Raw genomic sequence first — 14,195 nt, forward strand, 5'->3', positions numbered from 1 at the left:
ATTTGGCAAGAGAATACAAATAAGCTTATATGGATAATGAATCACTGGACCTCACCCAAAAATTAAAACAAAAATTGGACTATAACTAATAATGGCTTATAAAATTGGACTTATATTAAGTTTCCCTTTCTCCAAATTGGACTTCTCCCTTTATTTTATGGTGTAAGTTTGGGTTTCCCACCATTTGTTTTTTATTTTAAACCCACCGCATTACAAAATTGTGCTCACTAACTCTTATAATAATAATAATAATTAAAAAATAGTTGCTAAAATAAAGGGTGAGAATTTGGGAAGCTTCCATTCTACCCTTTCTCCCACTTTCATTAGACAAAGCAGCGGCAATCCCTAATTTTATCTCTCAGTCCGTCTTACCCTCACTCTCCAAAAATTTGAACAGCGCTCCTCCCTGCTCCTCCTTCCAATTCGAACCCGCTCTTCCATCGAGTCCATCCACTTCAACGCTGCTCCTCTGTCCAATTCAAAGGCATTCCTCCGGCGACACACACAGAGACATAAGAGGCCCAAAATACAAGTAAGGTTTTTGAATTTCAAATTTTCAATGGGTTTTTGTTCTTTAGGGTTTAGGGTCAAATTAGATGTTTATTTTGTCGAATATGGTTTATGGTTTTAGGACCGTGGGTTTTGGAGGACAGTGTGTTTGGGATTAGGAATCTAGGATGGGTGCAGATCTTTGGGATTGGAAGGGTTTCAAGTTGGGTGTGCTCCGATTTAGGGTGGGTGTAGGACTTGCATGTCATTAGGATGGTGGGTGGGTAACAGTTCATAGGTTTAGGTTTAAGGTAGGTGGGTACAACGGCTGCAACCGTGCGTCGTGTAGGGCAATGGTGACTGGTGGGTGCACTATGCACAAATTAGGATTAGATTAGGTTGGGCAATTAGATTAGGATGGGAAACATGATGGGGAAATATATAAATAATTAAATTGATAATTAGATTAGGATGGGGAAATCCAAAATAGGACATTTGACAAATAGAACTAGGGTTGATTATGTTTATGTGAAATTGAAAAATAGGACTGATTATGTCGTGATTAATATATGCTCAATTTCTCATTGCTCAATGATTAATATATGCTCAGTGATTATATGATATATTGTTGTGATTAATGGGCGACTTAGTGATTATATGCTCAGTGAAATTATGAGATGAGATTGTGGTGAACTTTGAATGAATTGAAATTAAGAGATGTGATTGTGGTGAACTTGTTGAAAAGATATTTAGATGATAGGATGATTGCAACAAGAACTTTAGGCTGAGACGTCTAAAAACACAAGAGCAACTTGCATAGAACATTTATTTGATTGCTGGTTATGATGAGTTGAATATCTCTAACTCTTATGTTATTTTATTATTTTTTTCTTTTTATCAAAATCTTTTACGAGCAACCTAATTTTAACAGAACCTTAATATCAAGTCTTGCATAGACTATAGTTCTTGGTCTTGGGTTATGTCTTTTGGATTTTGCTACGATACAACCATCGATCTGACTTTCATTTCAAGCCTTGTTGGTTTCTAGTTTTGATTTCATGAAACCATTTTCTAATAATGTTTATATATTCTCGGTGTTTCCTTGTTCGTCAAACAAATATTCATGTGTTTGGAGCTTTGGATTGTTATTTTGGAGGTGTTTGAATTGCTAGCTTGGTACAAATACATATAATTCCAATATTTGGTTGTTTTTAACTTTGAATGACAAATCTTTTTCCTTTTGAAATATTTTAACTGATGTGTGCAGAGTCATATACTTTAAACAGGTAATAATTCTTGTTGACTATATATTCATTGGTGTAAATGTATATTCTTGTTGATTGTACATTCATTGGTGTAAATGAATAGTTGTATGGTGTTAACTGTATACTCATTGGTATAAATGAATAGTTCTTGTTGATTACACTTCATTTGCAATTTGCAATGTAGATGGCTAATCTAATGCTTGATGATGATGCACTTTTGGCATCTATGGAAACTCAACCACACTCCCAATTTGGTGTAATCGCTCCAAATGAATTTGCAACTTACCAACCTCATGACACATGTAGTGGATATACGTAATCAAGTCGCTCAACTTCTTTGTTAGCCACAACTCAAAAAAGGAATAGGGAGTTAACAGAATACAGTGGGGGCAAGGGGAGGCGAGAAAAGCTAAACTTCAACAGATTCGGTCAAGTTATTTCTCCTCGTGACAATGTGGCAGGATTTGGCCGCTACATAACCATGTTGGCTCGTGATGGTGGATTGATCCCAATTGATTCACCTGATTGGCACCAAATAGATTCTTCAAAACTTGATCGAGTGTGGTTTTTGGTCCAGGTATTGATGTAATAGATACTGCAAATTTGTAAAATTTGACTTGTTGGATGCTTATAATTTTCTATGACAACGTAATTATTGTTTATGTAGGCCACTATAGACTGAACAAATCCAAGAGTTGCTGGCAAGGATGAGAAAGTCAGGGGTATTGTGGAAACGAAGTTACATGATCGTATCAGGACATGAAAGGCTAAACTCCATAAGTTGTATTATGTTCCCTTTGAGAACTCCGAGCAGAGGAAGCACTGCAACGATGCTAAGGTAATCCGGACACAATGGCAAGCCTTGTAGCTTATTGGGATAAAATTGAAAATAAGGTTTGTAAAACTTTTCAACATTCTACTTACTATACTTCATTAAACCTTATTTGAAATGAAACTTAAAGTTTGATAAAATGATTATTTTCCTTTGTGGTGTTCTTTATTTGTTGTGAACCAGTAGAGATGTGCAACTCATGCCAAGAATCGAAAATGTAAAAGACGAGTCACATAACTGGAATAACAACTTTTGCTCATATATAGAATGATTATGTGAGTGGATTCTTTTACTATTATAATTTGATGTTGCCGTGAATACTTGTTTTAGATAGTACTTAAGATAGTTAATATATCTTATGATTTGTTAAAGATGAATATAAAGTTACAGGAATAGTGCATCAGAACCTTAGTCTTGTTTTCATTCCTGTTATTAGTACATGGTTAAAACTTGACCTAGTTTCTGTGATTTGTTCCTTAATTTGTATCATGAGGACCTATATCAGTAATGCCATTCTAGCAGCATTAGGTTAGTTTAGAGATGGTAATAAGATCTTTTTGAATTGTGCTTAGACCTGCCTCAAATTGATAATGCATTATCCATAAAGTAATATTTCTCATATAGATCCGTGGTCAACATTCTGCTCTCAAGGGAGTTGTGTTGTGGCTAATTATTTTCTGTTATTCTTAATTTTAGATTTTGTGAAATTGATTGAGCAATTATCTTTTTAACATCAGTGGCACCTCTTGTAGCACCCATGACTTGATTCATTACTGGTATTGCACCTAATACATAGTTTAAATCAATAGGCGTTAACTAATATCTACAAACATAACAACCATAGAAGATAAAGTTGATTGCAGTATTGTGAATAGTATCTCTACTTCAAAATATGCATAACTACTTGCGTGATTTAAACACTCATCTAATATCAAACAGTTCAACACTGAATTACATGGAATAAGACATGCTTACAAAAACAAAGTGTACAGGTTTTCAGAAATTACATACAATTCTAGTCTACCTATCTGATCAATATTGATTTTCTAAGACAACTCTGGGCCGGTCCGATGCAGATCTAATTCAAAATCCCACTGGACCTTTATTTTTTCCACCTATGCAGATTTAAGGGCCAGAATGTTGTTAGTGGTTGGATCTACTAATATTTCAATACTTTTGTTTTCAACTGCTGACTTGCTTAGTGCTCTGTACGATCTTACAACATCAACACATAGACATAAAAGTAAGGACACATCACTAAATACAATCTTATTGTTGGGTCATAGTGTAGGTTTGCATATTTGTAGGTTATGACTAAGGTTTTAAAACATAAAGGTCATCTCCAGACTCATAATTTTGAACCTAACCCTCATATTAAGGGCTTTAAAAGTTGTTGTAGATAATTTGCACATGATATAACTTGCATTTCTCCTGGAGTTTGTATTTTGATTGGTACAAGCCAGAACTAGTCCAGAACAACCTAAAATATGTCAGTTGCCCTTTTAAGGCCTAAAGAATTCTTGTTTTATAAGAACAACCATTCTAACATAAGACATGATGATTAATGGGCATATTTAGAGGAAAACGTAGGTGTCGTATTCCATCTGCCAAATGATGTTTGTGTTTATATATAGTGCACTATATTTTCAGTCATTGTAATTGTGATTGTTTAATGATTGTGGTTGTTTTCGGGATCTTTTTTTGTGTCTTAGGCTGAAGAACATGATGGAAGTGAACCTAATCGTGTGACTTTTTTCACTATGACACACATAAGAAGACTTAAGCAACTGCCAGTTGATGTTGAATCTGCAAGAATGATGGTAATTTGTACATTCTCACTTGACCAAATTTATTTCCAGTAACCTTTAATGAAATTTAATGCATTTGCGAATGATTAAGTCTTTTTCAAACAGTTGGCGTTTGAAAGTCTGGAAGTAGAGGTTTGGGAGCGTGGTGAAGAGGTAACAATGAAGGTTCACAATAGGATTTATGCAGAAGTGGTGGGGCTAGAGAAACGAAATCAAGTGTGTGACTTTGGCCTTGGAGTTGCTTGGGCAGATGTACCAAGAATTGTTATTGAGCAGCGAGGTATTTCTAGGGAAGTGAAGTATCTTTAGGAAGCTTATGAAGCTCAGAAACAAGCCACTGCTGTTGCGGAAGAAAAAATGACTCTTATGATGCATGAGGCAAATGAGAAAGCAAAAAAGATGAAAAGAGAGCAAGAAGAAAGCATACAAAGGCTTAGGGTCGAACAAGAGGAGAATTTGAGGTTAGCAAAGGTACAAATGGCTGAGTAATTGAAACCCATGTTGGCATATGTGGGCATCAACATTGGTTCATTTGGAGTGGGTGCTCTACAAAGTACTTCAACTCAGTAACAAAGGTGTGGAAGCTCACACGCTCAGATTTCAATGCTTTTCGAAGGGGGAAATGACAAGAATGTGCAGTGTGGACCTCCAGTTTCTAGTGCTATGATGCGTGAGGACTACCAAAGTGAGAATATTGGTTAGTTGTCATCAAGCAGCCCTTGTAAATGTGTATTTTGTTTATATGTTGCTGGTTTAACCATTAGTACGTTTGAATTGGGGATACATGCTTGGATATGTTATATTTTGTTGTATATAGAGAATCCCGGGTATGTCTAGCATAGGATAACATGTATTTTTTGGTTTAACATTTGGATGGGTTGTATTGTTCGGTTGCATGAATCGGTCTTAGCCAAGAACATGGGTTATGTAATATATTAACTTCACTATTTTAGTGCTAATGTTAATGATGCTAATGTTGATCTATGTTTAGTTTGTAATGGATGATTTGTAAGTTCCTCAAATTTGGTGGAAATTAGGTCTTGTGAGCAAGCTAGGATTGATGATTTCTATATTTAAATAAAAAAAATTCAATTGTGCCACACTTTTAACAATTGTGCTGAAGCTTTATTGTATTTATTAAAATATAATAAAGTGGCAGAATTTTAAAGTTGTGGTGCCTTTGCTTTAACATTTATACAGCAATCTAAGCCTTTAAAATAGCAATTGTGCCCATCTTACACCATACATTCCATAGTCTTTATTAGAGTTGAGACACAAAATGGGTTGTATTTGTGCTTAGCCTTTGGGCACAAAACATCCTATTGTGTGCTATCACCAAAGGCAACACCTATAGAGGCCACCAATAGAAATATAGTTGATGCACTGTTGCTATTGGTATATGGGCACAATTATTGGTGCTTTTTTGCCTCAAGGGGCACAGATAATTTATGGTGCACATTACTCATATTTTTTGTAGTGGATATATAGAAGCAAACTGAGATGCACAAATTGATATAGAAACTGGCCATATACCCCCGTTTTATTTTCCTTAATTTCAATTTTTTTTCTTTGTCCTTCCATAAAAAAAGGGTCATAAACTAATGTTAATATGATTATTGAACCTTTTAATTACCAGAAAATTAAGTGCACAACTAGCATTTTATATTGTTTAAAAATATGCAGCGGAACTGAACTTCAACTAGCGCGAAGTACTAAAAATAAGCAGAAATAACTGAAGACATCCTCAGTCACATAGTAATATGGTAGAATAAGATGAAGGTTTATATTATATTACTCTCTGACGTTGTTCATATATTCTTGGCAAAAACTACTGCGCCATAGCAGAAAATCTACAGTTTGCGCTCACTACATGGCAAATGCTCATTTGCAACACTAAAAGTCGTTGCAAGTCATTTTGCAGCGTTTTTTGCAGACGTTGTATTTCGCAATGTTGCAAAAGCTCAGTATCATTTGAAACGTTTTTTAAGTCAGAAGAAAATATTTTTAAAACTATGTGACTCAGCTATTTATGTCTACACACTAGACTATATATGTACGTCGTATATTGTGATTAATTTGTGCACGTTTGTACACACCTATAGCATGCAATTTACAGTTTCATTTTCCAGATTTTCTTGGTGTAGCCTGGCATTATTACTGATACTACTTGTTTGGAAATTTCAAATAATCCAGACTAACATTTTCAACACAATTAAAAGCAAACTAGATAAGGATTGGTGGGTTCTTAGATTGTCAATATGTATCGCAAAGCTAAAAAGGAGTTCATATATTATTTCATCGATGATTCAAATTGACAGTTTGGCATGATAAAACATTTTCAGGCGAATTCTTATCACCTTTATCATGTTCATGCATGTATACAAGGGGCGGTTAAAATCATGAATTATATACCATGTATGCTAAGAGGAAGAGATTCTAAATTTTCCCAAACTAGTATATTAGTAACTACATTCAAGGGTTTAAAAATATTGACAGCAAAGGATAATTTGCTGACATCTTTAACCCATAAAAATTTCCATCTAATATTAGATAACTACCTTATTAGACTAAATGAAATTTTCAATGACCTTGGGTGACAGATGATGTCTACTAATTGGAAATTGACAGTACGCATATGACATGGTTCACTAAAAAAAATCCAGAATTATGATTTTTTACCAAAGTTATAGTGAATTTCAATCTAGAAAGGCCAATATATACCCCCTCCACTCCACCCCTCCCTAAATCACACAATATACAATACCATTTCTCTCACTCTCTCCACTCCTTTGCTCTGGTGATTAGGTTCTAATCATCAGAGATTTTTTGTTTAGGTTTAGCCATGGCGAAGAAGAGCAAGGGAAGGCAAAAGGTGGAGATGGTCAAGATGGCCAATGATAGCAATCTCCAAGTGACCTTCTCGAAGCGAAGGTCTGGCCTTTTCAAGAAGGCCAGTGAGCTGTGCACCCTCTGTGGCGCTGAGGTGGGCATCATTGTCTTCTCGCCGGGCAGAAGGGTCTTTTCCTTTGGGCACCCGAGCGTGGAGGCGGTCATGGACCGATTCCTCTCCCGTAACCCATTCAATCCCCACCTTCACCCACCCTCTGGCACTATGCAGCTAATTGAGGCCCACCGCAACGCCACTGTGCGCGAGCTCAATACCGAGCTGACTCAAGTCATGAACCAACTTGAGGCTGAAAAGAAGCGCCGCGATCAGCTGAACCAGATGACGAGGGTGAGCCAGGCTCAGTGCTGGTGGGAGGCTCCAGTGGATGAGATGCAGATGCCACAGTTGGACCAGCTGAAGAGTTCCCTTGTGGATCTGAAGATGAACGTGACGAAACAGGCTGATAGGGTTTTGATTCATAACACATTGAACCCTAACAGCCAATTTTTTGTGGGGAGCTCAAGTCAGCAACCTGTTATGCCTCCTCACAACCTTCCCCATCCCAATGCATGGAACCACCCAGGACATGGACGCTTTTTCTGAAGGCGTGATGCTTATGTTGCTCGTTAGGCACTGCGACACAGTCCATTTCTCTCTGCAGCGTGTGTTATTTATTTGTGTGCATGTTGTTATTGTTTTTATTTTATCTTGTTTGTTTGGTATATGGATTATGACCCATATGTGTTGTGTTCGTTTGTTTTAATATTTTCATAGGTGAACTACAAGAATTTTTATTAGTAATGATGTTGTAAAATAAGGCCGTTTTAGGGGCCATAAAATAATTTTTTTTTAGAAAGCTTTGAATATTTCAGGTGGACTCAATTTGGTCATGCGATATGCGTCCAGTTTATCATTCTGTTAGAACTCGAATCTGCAGATGAGTTTATGAAATAAGACTTGATATGATAGGGTTTGATTGGATATTTATGCGTTAAACTTGTAAGTAGTCAAAATTGAAGTTTTAGCCAGAATTAACTTTATCTTAACAATTTTAGCTAACTGCTCACGAGGATAGATTGTCGCTTAAGTTAGGGTTTCTTGATCCTATATAAAGAAGGCTATGCGCATAAACGAAAGGCGATATATACCAAACATATCAAAGCCCTTATTTGGAATTTTTGCGTTCTTACCAATTTTCGAGCCTATAGTTTTGATCTTTGTGGCTTAAGGGATTGCCCTGCAGAGTTTGCTTTAACATAGATTTCTATTGATTCCATCAACTGTGGTTTTACGCGTTTAGGTGGTGACGTTGTTCTTGCAGTCAGAATTGTCATTTTAATTCCCTATTGCATGGGTTTCTTTTCATTAGTTCTTTCTTTGTAATCACTTTTCTTGCATTCATTCGATTAGTTTAAACCAATCCAATTGCTTTTCGCATGATTTAGCTCTCCTCAAATAGCTTTTACATTCAAGACATAGAAAGAACAAAATAGAGCTTTCAGTAGATGTACTAAGTATACATATTCCAGTTAAAAATGCAATCGTTTGATTGAAAGTTAAAAATGCAAAGTATTCATAATTTTGTCTACTAAGAGTACCTAGTACTTGTTCCTGTTGCCTGGAAATTTTGGTTAAGCACACTCAGAGTGCAAGTTGTTATATTTGAATCAATATTATCATAAAGAAATGGGCGATCATGCACTTTTTACCATGCATGTACCTCGCAGCTTCCAATATTCTTTGGAGGAATAATGCTTTACAAGTCAACCAAAATATATAAATTCGAAAATCTTGGAGTGAAATTCTACAAACCTTTACGTACACTAATCTTTGCCAAAAAAAATGTAAGGAAACTCTCTCAAAAGTGAGAATCTTCACGGACTCTCAGCTACCTCATGTGTTTTAGCACAATGTTTTATAATGGGTAAGAAAATTAATTTTTAAACTATGAAGTGACATAGAGTTCATGGAGAGTCTCGCTCAGTCTCTTTAGCATTTCTTGTAAGCCTAACTTGCAAGCAGCAACACTGTATGCCAATTCCATAACCTCTGAAGACTGATGAAAGCCTTGGCCACTCCATTGTTAGGGTTTAGGGTTCACGAGTGATTTGGTCCCGATAGGCCATTCATTCCCATTGAATCATTTGAAACAGACGCTTGTGTTCACATGCATATATGTCATATTTGTTGATTCCACGAAAAGCAGAGGAAATTGTACATACCCTACTTTGGATCGAAGTTTAGGATCTGATATGGTAACATAAGGCGCGACGTGCCATTTGGGGATCATCGGAGTGCATATCATACTCTAGGGTTAAGACTATTGGAGCATTGGTCATGGTAGCTGAAACTCGAAGCTTATTTGCAGTAATTACCGAGTAAGTTAATCAACTAACATATTTGGGTTCCACTTCGGTACTACGAGCATTAAATGGCCTGAATTTGCTGGACCACAATAAAAACAATAATTCAAAACGCTCTAGGTCATCCAATCCTCGTAGCATAGAAGATAATAATAAATTATCAAAATGTATGAAAGCTTACAGGGATATTAAAGGCACCAGCTTTGAAATGGTGAGGTGATGTCTTGCTTTTTTTCTCTAGAGACATAAATTAGATTTGGCATTAATTGGCTGTGATGTCTCTGTCTTTGCTACTCTCCAATAATACCTACTCAGGGTAAAAGACATATTTTGCATGCATGTTAGTAACATGCATAACCATTGAATTATATGTTATGTTTTTAGAAAACTTGGCATGCTTGTCGAATTAGAATAGATGATTGCATACAACTGTATTCAAATTTACAATTGTAATTGACTAACTGACTAAAAATTGATCATAACCTAAACCAAGTTATTTGTTGGTAGAAAGTAGTTTGAAGTTAGAATTGATAGGACGAACTACATGATCTAAATTTACAGTTTTACAACATAATTTTTGCATGAGAATATTAGTTAGTTTGCATGGAATATATATGAATGCAAACATATATAACGAGATTGGGTTAAGTTGCAAGACTAATACTATAAGGAATTTTTTTTTTTTTTCCCAAACACTCACATATTATGAGATCAAATTGTAAATATAGATTATTGATGACATAAAACTATAATCCAGAAATATGAAATGCTAGATATCTCTTGATCTATACTCCCGTTCGTATAGAGAAAAAAGAAAGAGAGAATGAAAGCATAAATAGTCGCCAAGAGTTTTGACTGCGTTCCCCGGAAAAAAGGTGGAGAGGTGCACTGGTGAAAACCTCTCTTCCCCTCTGTTTTCCCTGATCGTAGCTATGGCCATCCTACAATTCTAATTTTTTGAAATTCTTTTTGTTATTTAATGGAAAAGTTGGATTTCCAGTAAAGACATTTTTAAGTTGGGTGAAGAGATAAAACAAATGGGGTTGAAATAAAATTTTCCGTTTCTATATTATGTCAATGATTTTTTTAAAGAAAACTAACGAAAAATCTTTAAAAACTTTAGTTTTAATGAAAAATGACAAATAAAGGTGTAAGTGAATAGTATCAGGAAAGGTAAAAATGTCATTTTTCGTTAAAAGTGAACTAGTGCTCCTGCTGATGCTGCTAATTGTTCATCATCATCACCATTTTTTCATAAGGAACAATGGTGCTGTTCAACGTGATGATCTTTGTTGTTTCGAAAGCAAAATTAAACCGACAGATCAAATTGATCTGCATATAGTTTTGGTTATGCTGGTCATGGTCTTTTCTGAGTTTTTTATGTTCTTTAATTTCTTTTGAAGGGGAGTTACAAGCTAAGGTAGCATCTCGCTATGATTATCATTATATTACTTTGTTCATCTCTCTTTCTATTACAAGCTAATGGATTTTCTATACTATCATGGACATTGTTTATCTAAATATTGATTGTCATTGAATCCCTTAATTAATTAATGAAAAAGAAACAAGTTTGTTACAGTTTAGTAAGCGCATGATCGATGCACACACTTATAGTGGCTAAAAGGCTTGTCCCCAATGTCAGCGACTAATTTTCTCGTTGTAGGGAATGCGAATGAATCAATATAAAGAGGTTAATTAAAGGTGAATATTAATACCTGCAGGGTTTCACCAATCATTTAAATGGCATCGTTATTGTAATTAACTCTTCTATAAACTGAATTAATTAGTTATCTAAGTACTGTTACAGCCACGCGGGTTTGTTCCTCTTGTGTCAAGTTAGCTTACTGAGTCTATCGGACAACAGTTACAAGAAAAGGAAATATTTTTTCTCACTACTCTTAAATGGTGTTGATTGCCATTAGATGAGTTCACAAATTTGCGTAGTTGATAGATTAAATAACACTCATTTAACGGCAATCAATGTGGTAATGATTCTTACCATGACTTTAGGGGTGGAAATGTATATGTCTATTAACTTGTTGATGTGCATTATGATCCTTGTTCATGAGAGGGAAAAAACCCTAAACCCTTGCTGCTAATTCTAGATAGAGAGCAATACATGAAAAAAACCCTCAACGGACGATCTTGGCTTTGGGATCGGCGGCACCGGCCCTATTGTCTCTTCCCTATCTCTCTCCCTCCTTGTTTGGATTTCTATCCTATGGTTGTGGTATCTTTGGCAAGAAGAGTATTCATGCTTGTGGTCGCTCTCTCGCTTTGTGGAAGAGAACCCTTGTAGTGTCTATGACTTACATATCAAACTCATAGTTTTGAACGGCGGTTCTTGCTCATAATTGAGGTGGTCATTTTCATTTTTCTTTTGGTTTAAGCGATGGCAAAAGACTATGCTCATGAAGCTCGGCATTTGCTGATGATAACTTATAACAATATTTTTTGCGCTAACGATTGCAAGATCATCACAAGATAGTGTGCTCTTTTCCACATGATGCCTTACAAAGGTTCTACGGCTTACAAGGTTCAATCCTTGTGAGTGTTATCTTTCATAATAGTTAATCTATTATTAAATGATGCTTTGGAATCATAAGGTAATTTGGAACCACGATGTCCTTCTACTCTATGCCCAAATGATGGCGCTTTCTCTTCCCATTATTGTTTTAAGAGTTATCATCTCTCACATGATCTTACAACACTAAATGTATTTACATCTATGGATCCTTCATCTTTTTCAACATTGTTCATTTTAGATTTTTGCTTGCAGATACCCTCCCCTTGGGGTCATGTTATTTATATGTATGACTTGTATTTTCATTTTTCATGAAAAAAATATTCATTCACTAAAACAAGAATATATTATATAGTTGATAATTTTATAGAGTGATGCTATTTGGACCCACAAAATTGATACTCTCTAATACAGGTCTCATGCAATGGTATGGTCTATCTCTATTAGAGAATGACAACAAAACGTGCTAACTTTGTGTGTGACAACAAAACGCGCTAATTTTGTGTGTATAAATAATTTTATTGATTTTATATCAAGGTGATAAACAAAGTATCTCCCCACTTCCCTAATAAACCTTCACGATTAATCAAGAGGGTGTGTTATCCACATACTCCTTTTTACTTCTCATCTCTTATTAATTTATGTCATTTGATCTTCCTTAATTCATTCAATCCAACAGCTACAAATTAAGAGGGTGTGTATTGAGTAAAAAGGGTGTGTGGATAGCACACCTCTTAATCAATTATAAATTGAATCCTCCAAATATTGTTCCATTGTATCGAGATAATGAATTCAAATTCCAAATAAAACGATTTTTTGATATTTTTCCGATGTTTCTATACCTAGCCTTTTTCTTTAGTAAAACACTAGTTTTTTGTTTATTAAAAAAAAAAAAAAAAAGTTGGTATTAGCACTGCTCGTCACCCATTTCTCCAAGTGCAATTTCTCCCTACTTTTATATATTAGATTGCAAATTAAAGAAAATAGTTAGCTAAATGACATAGCAAGAGGCTTGTGAAGCAGTTATTATCCGCCCCAAATTCTGTGTTGAATTACCCTACATCAAGATCACTTGTATAAAAATAAAAATATCAAGTTGAGGACATCACCCATGCATCAATCCCAAATACGAGAAATGACAAACATGGCAATTGAAGGGAACCTCACAATTTCGAAATTGACGTGATGAAAAAAACGAACACATAATTTATATGATCAATGACAAAATAATTTTAATCTCATTAAGGATGCTCTAAATTTCGTATCTTTTATCAATTACGTTTTCTGTCACCCTAAATAGTATTTACAATTAGAACTTTGAAAACTTTAGCATTTATCTGATATGATGGTCTCAAATGTAAAATTGACAACCCAAATAACACTTCACCTTACTGTTGGGCAGTGGCGAAACCAGGAATTTTCGAGAGGAGGGGTGGGACTTCAAATGGTAAAAGGTCCTAAAAATTTTGGACAACCAAACTCATTTACTAGCTAATTAAGAACATGAGCGTATCCAAAACCCCGTTTCATATGCATATTGTTTCTTCACTCTTTTTTATTCGTCATTTCTTTCATATATCTACATATTTCTCCTCTATTAATTGCAAACAAATATTAAAACGAAATAATAATCAAACGGGCACCTCCACAAAAGCCTATCTGTTGAAGCTAAAATGTCAAAACACCCACAATACATACATACATACATATATTAGAATAAATTGTAAGCGTTTGATTCGGTTGAGATTAAATCTCAACCGTTGGGTAAAAGACCTCACTCTCTCTTATCTCTCAAAGAGTCTGCACTCTCTCTCGCACTCAGACCTTTCGAATCATTTCTGCACTCTCTCGGTCTCTCCTCTCCTCCTCCGCTCTTTCAACAGACTCAACACCTCTCTAATCTCTCGAATCGTCCATGCACTCTCTACTCTCCTCCTCATTCTCCTTTTGCCAACAAACTCAACACGTTGGCCGTCGAGTCATCGACCACCACACTTCTATGACTCCTCCATATTCCAGATCCAGGC

The 14,195-nt window shown here is 35.5% G+C and overlaps 1 pseudogene; it reads left to right on the forward strand.

Moving 5' to 3' along the window:
• The first annotated feature begins 7,230 nt into the window (after positions 1-7,230).
• On the forward strand, positions 7,231-11,017 carry LOC125470946 (annotated as a pseudogene).
• The last annotated feature ends 3,178 nt before the right edge of the window (positions 11,018-14,195 follow it).

Source organism: the organism of the source record quoted next, unplaced genomic scaffold (assembly GCF_019419815.1).
Source record: "Pyrus x bretschneideri cultivar Hongxiangsu unplaced genomic scaffold, Pyrus_bretschneideri_v1 Contig55, whole genome shotgun sequence".
In the NCBI taxonomy this organism is placed as follows: domain Eukaryota; kingdom Viridiplantae; phylum Streptophyta; class Magnoliopsida; order Rosales; family Rosaceae; genus Pyrus; species Pyrus x bretschneideri.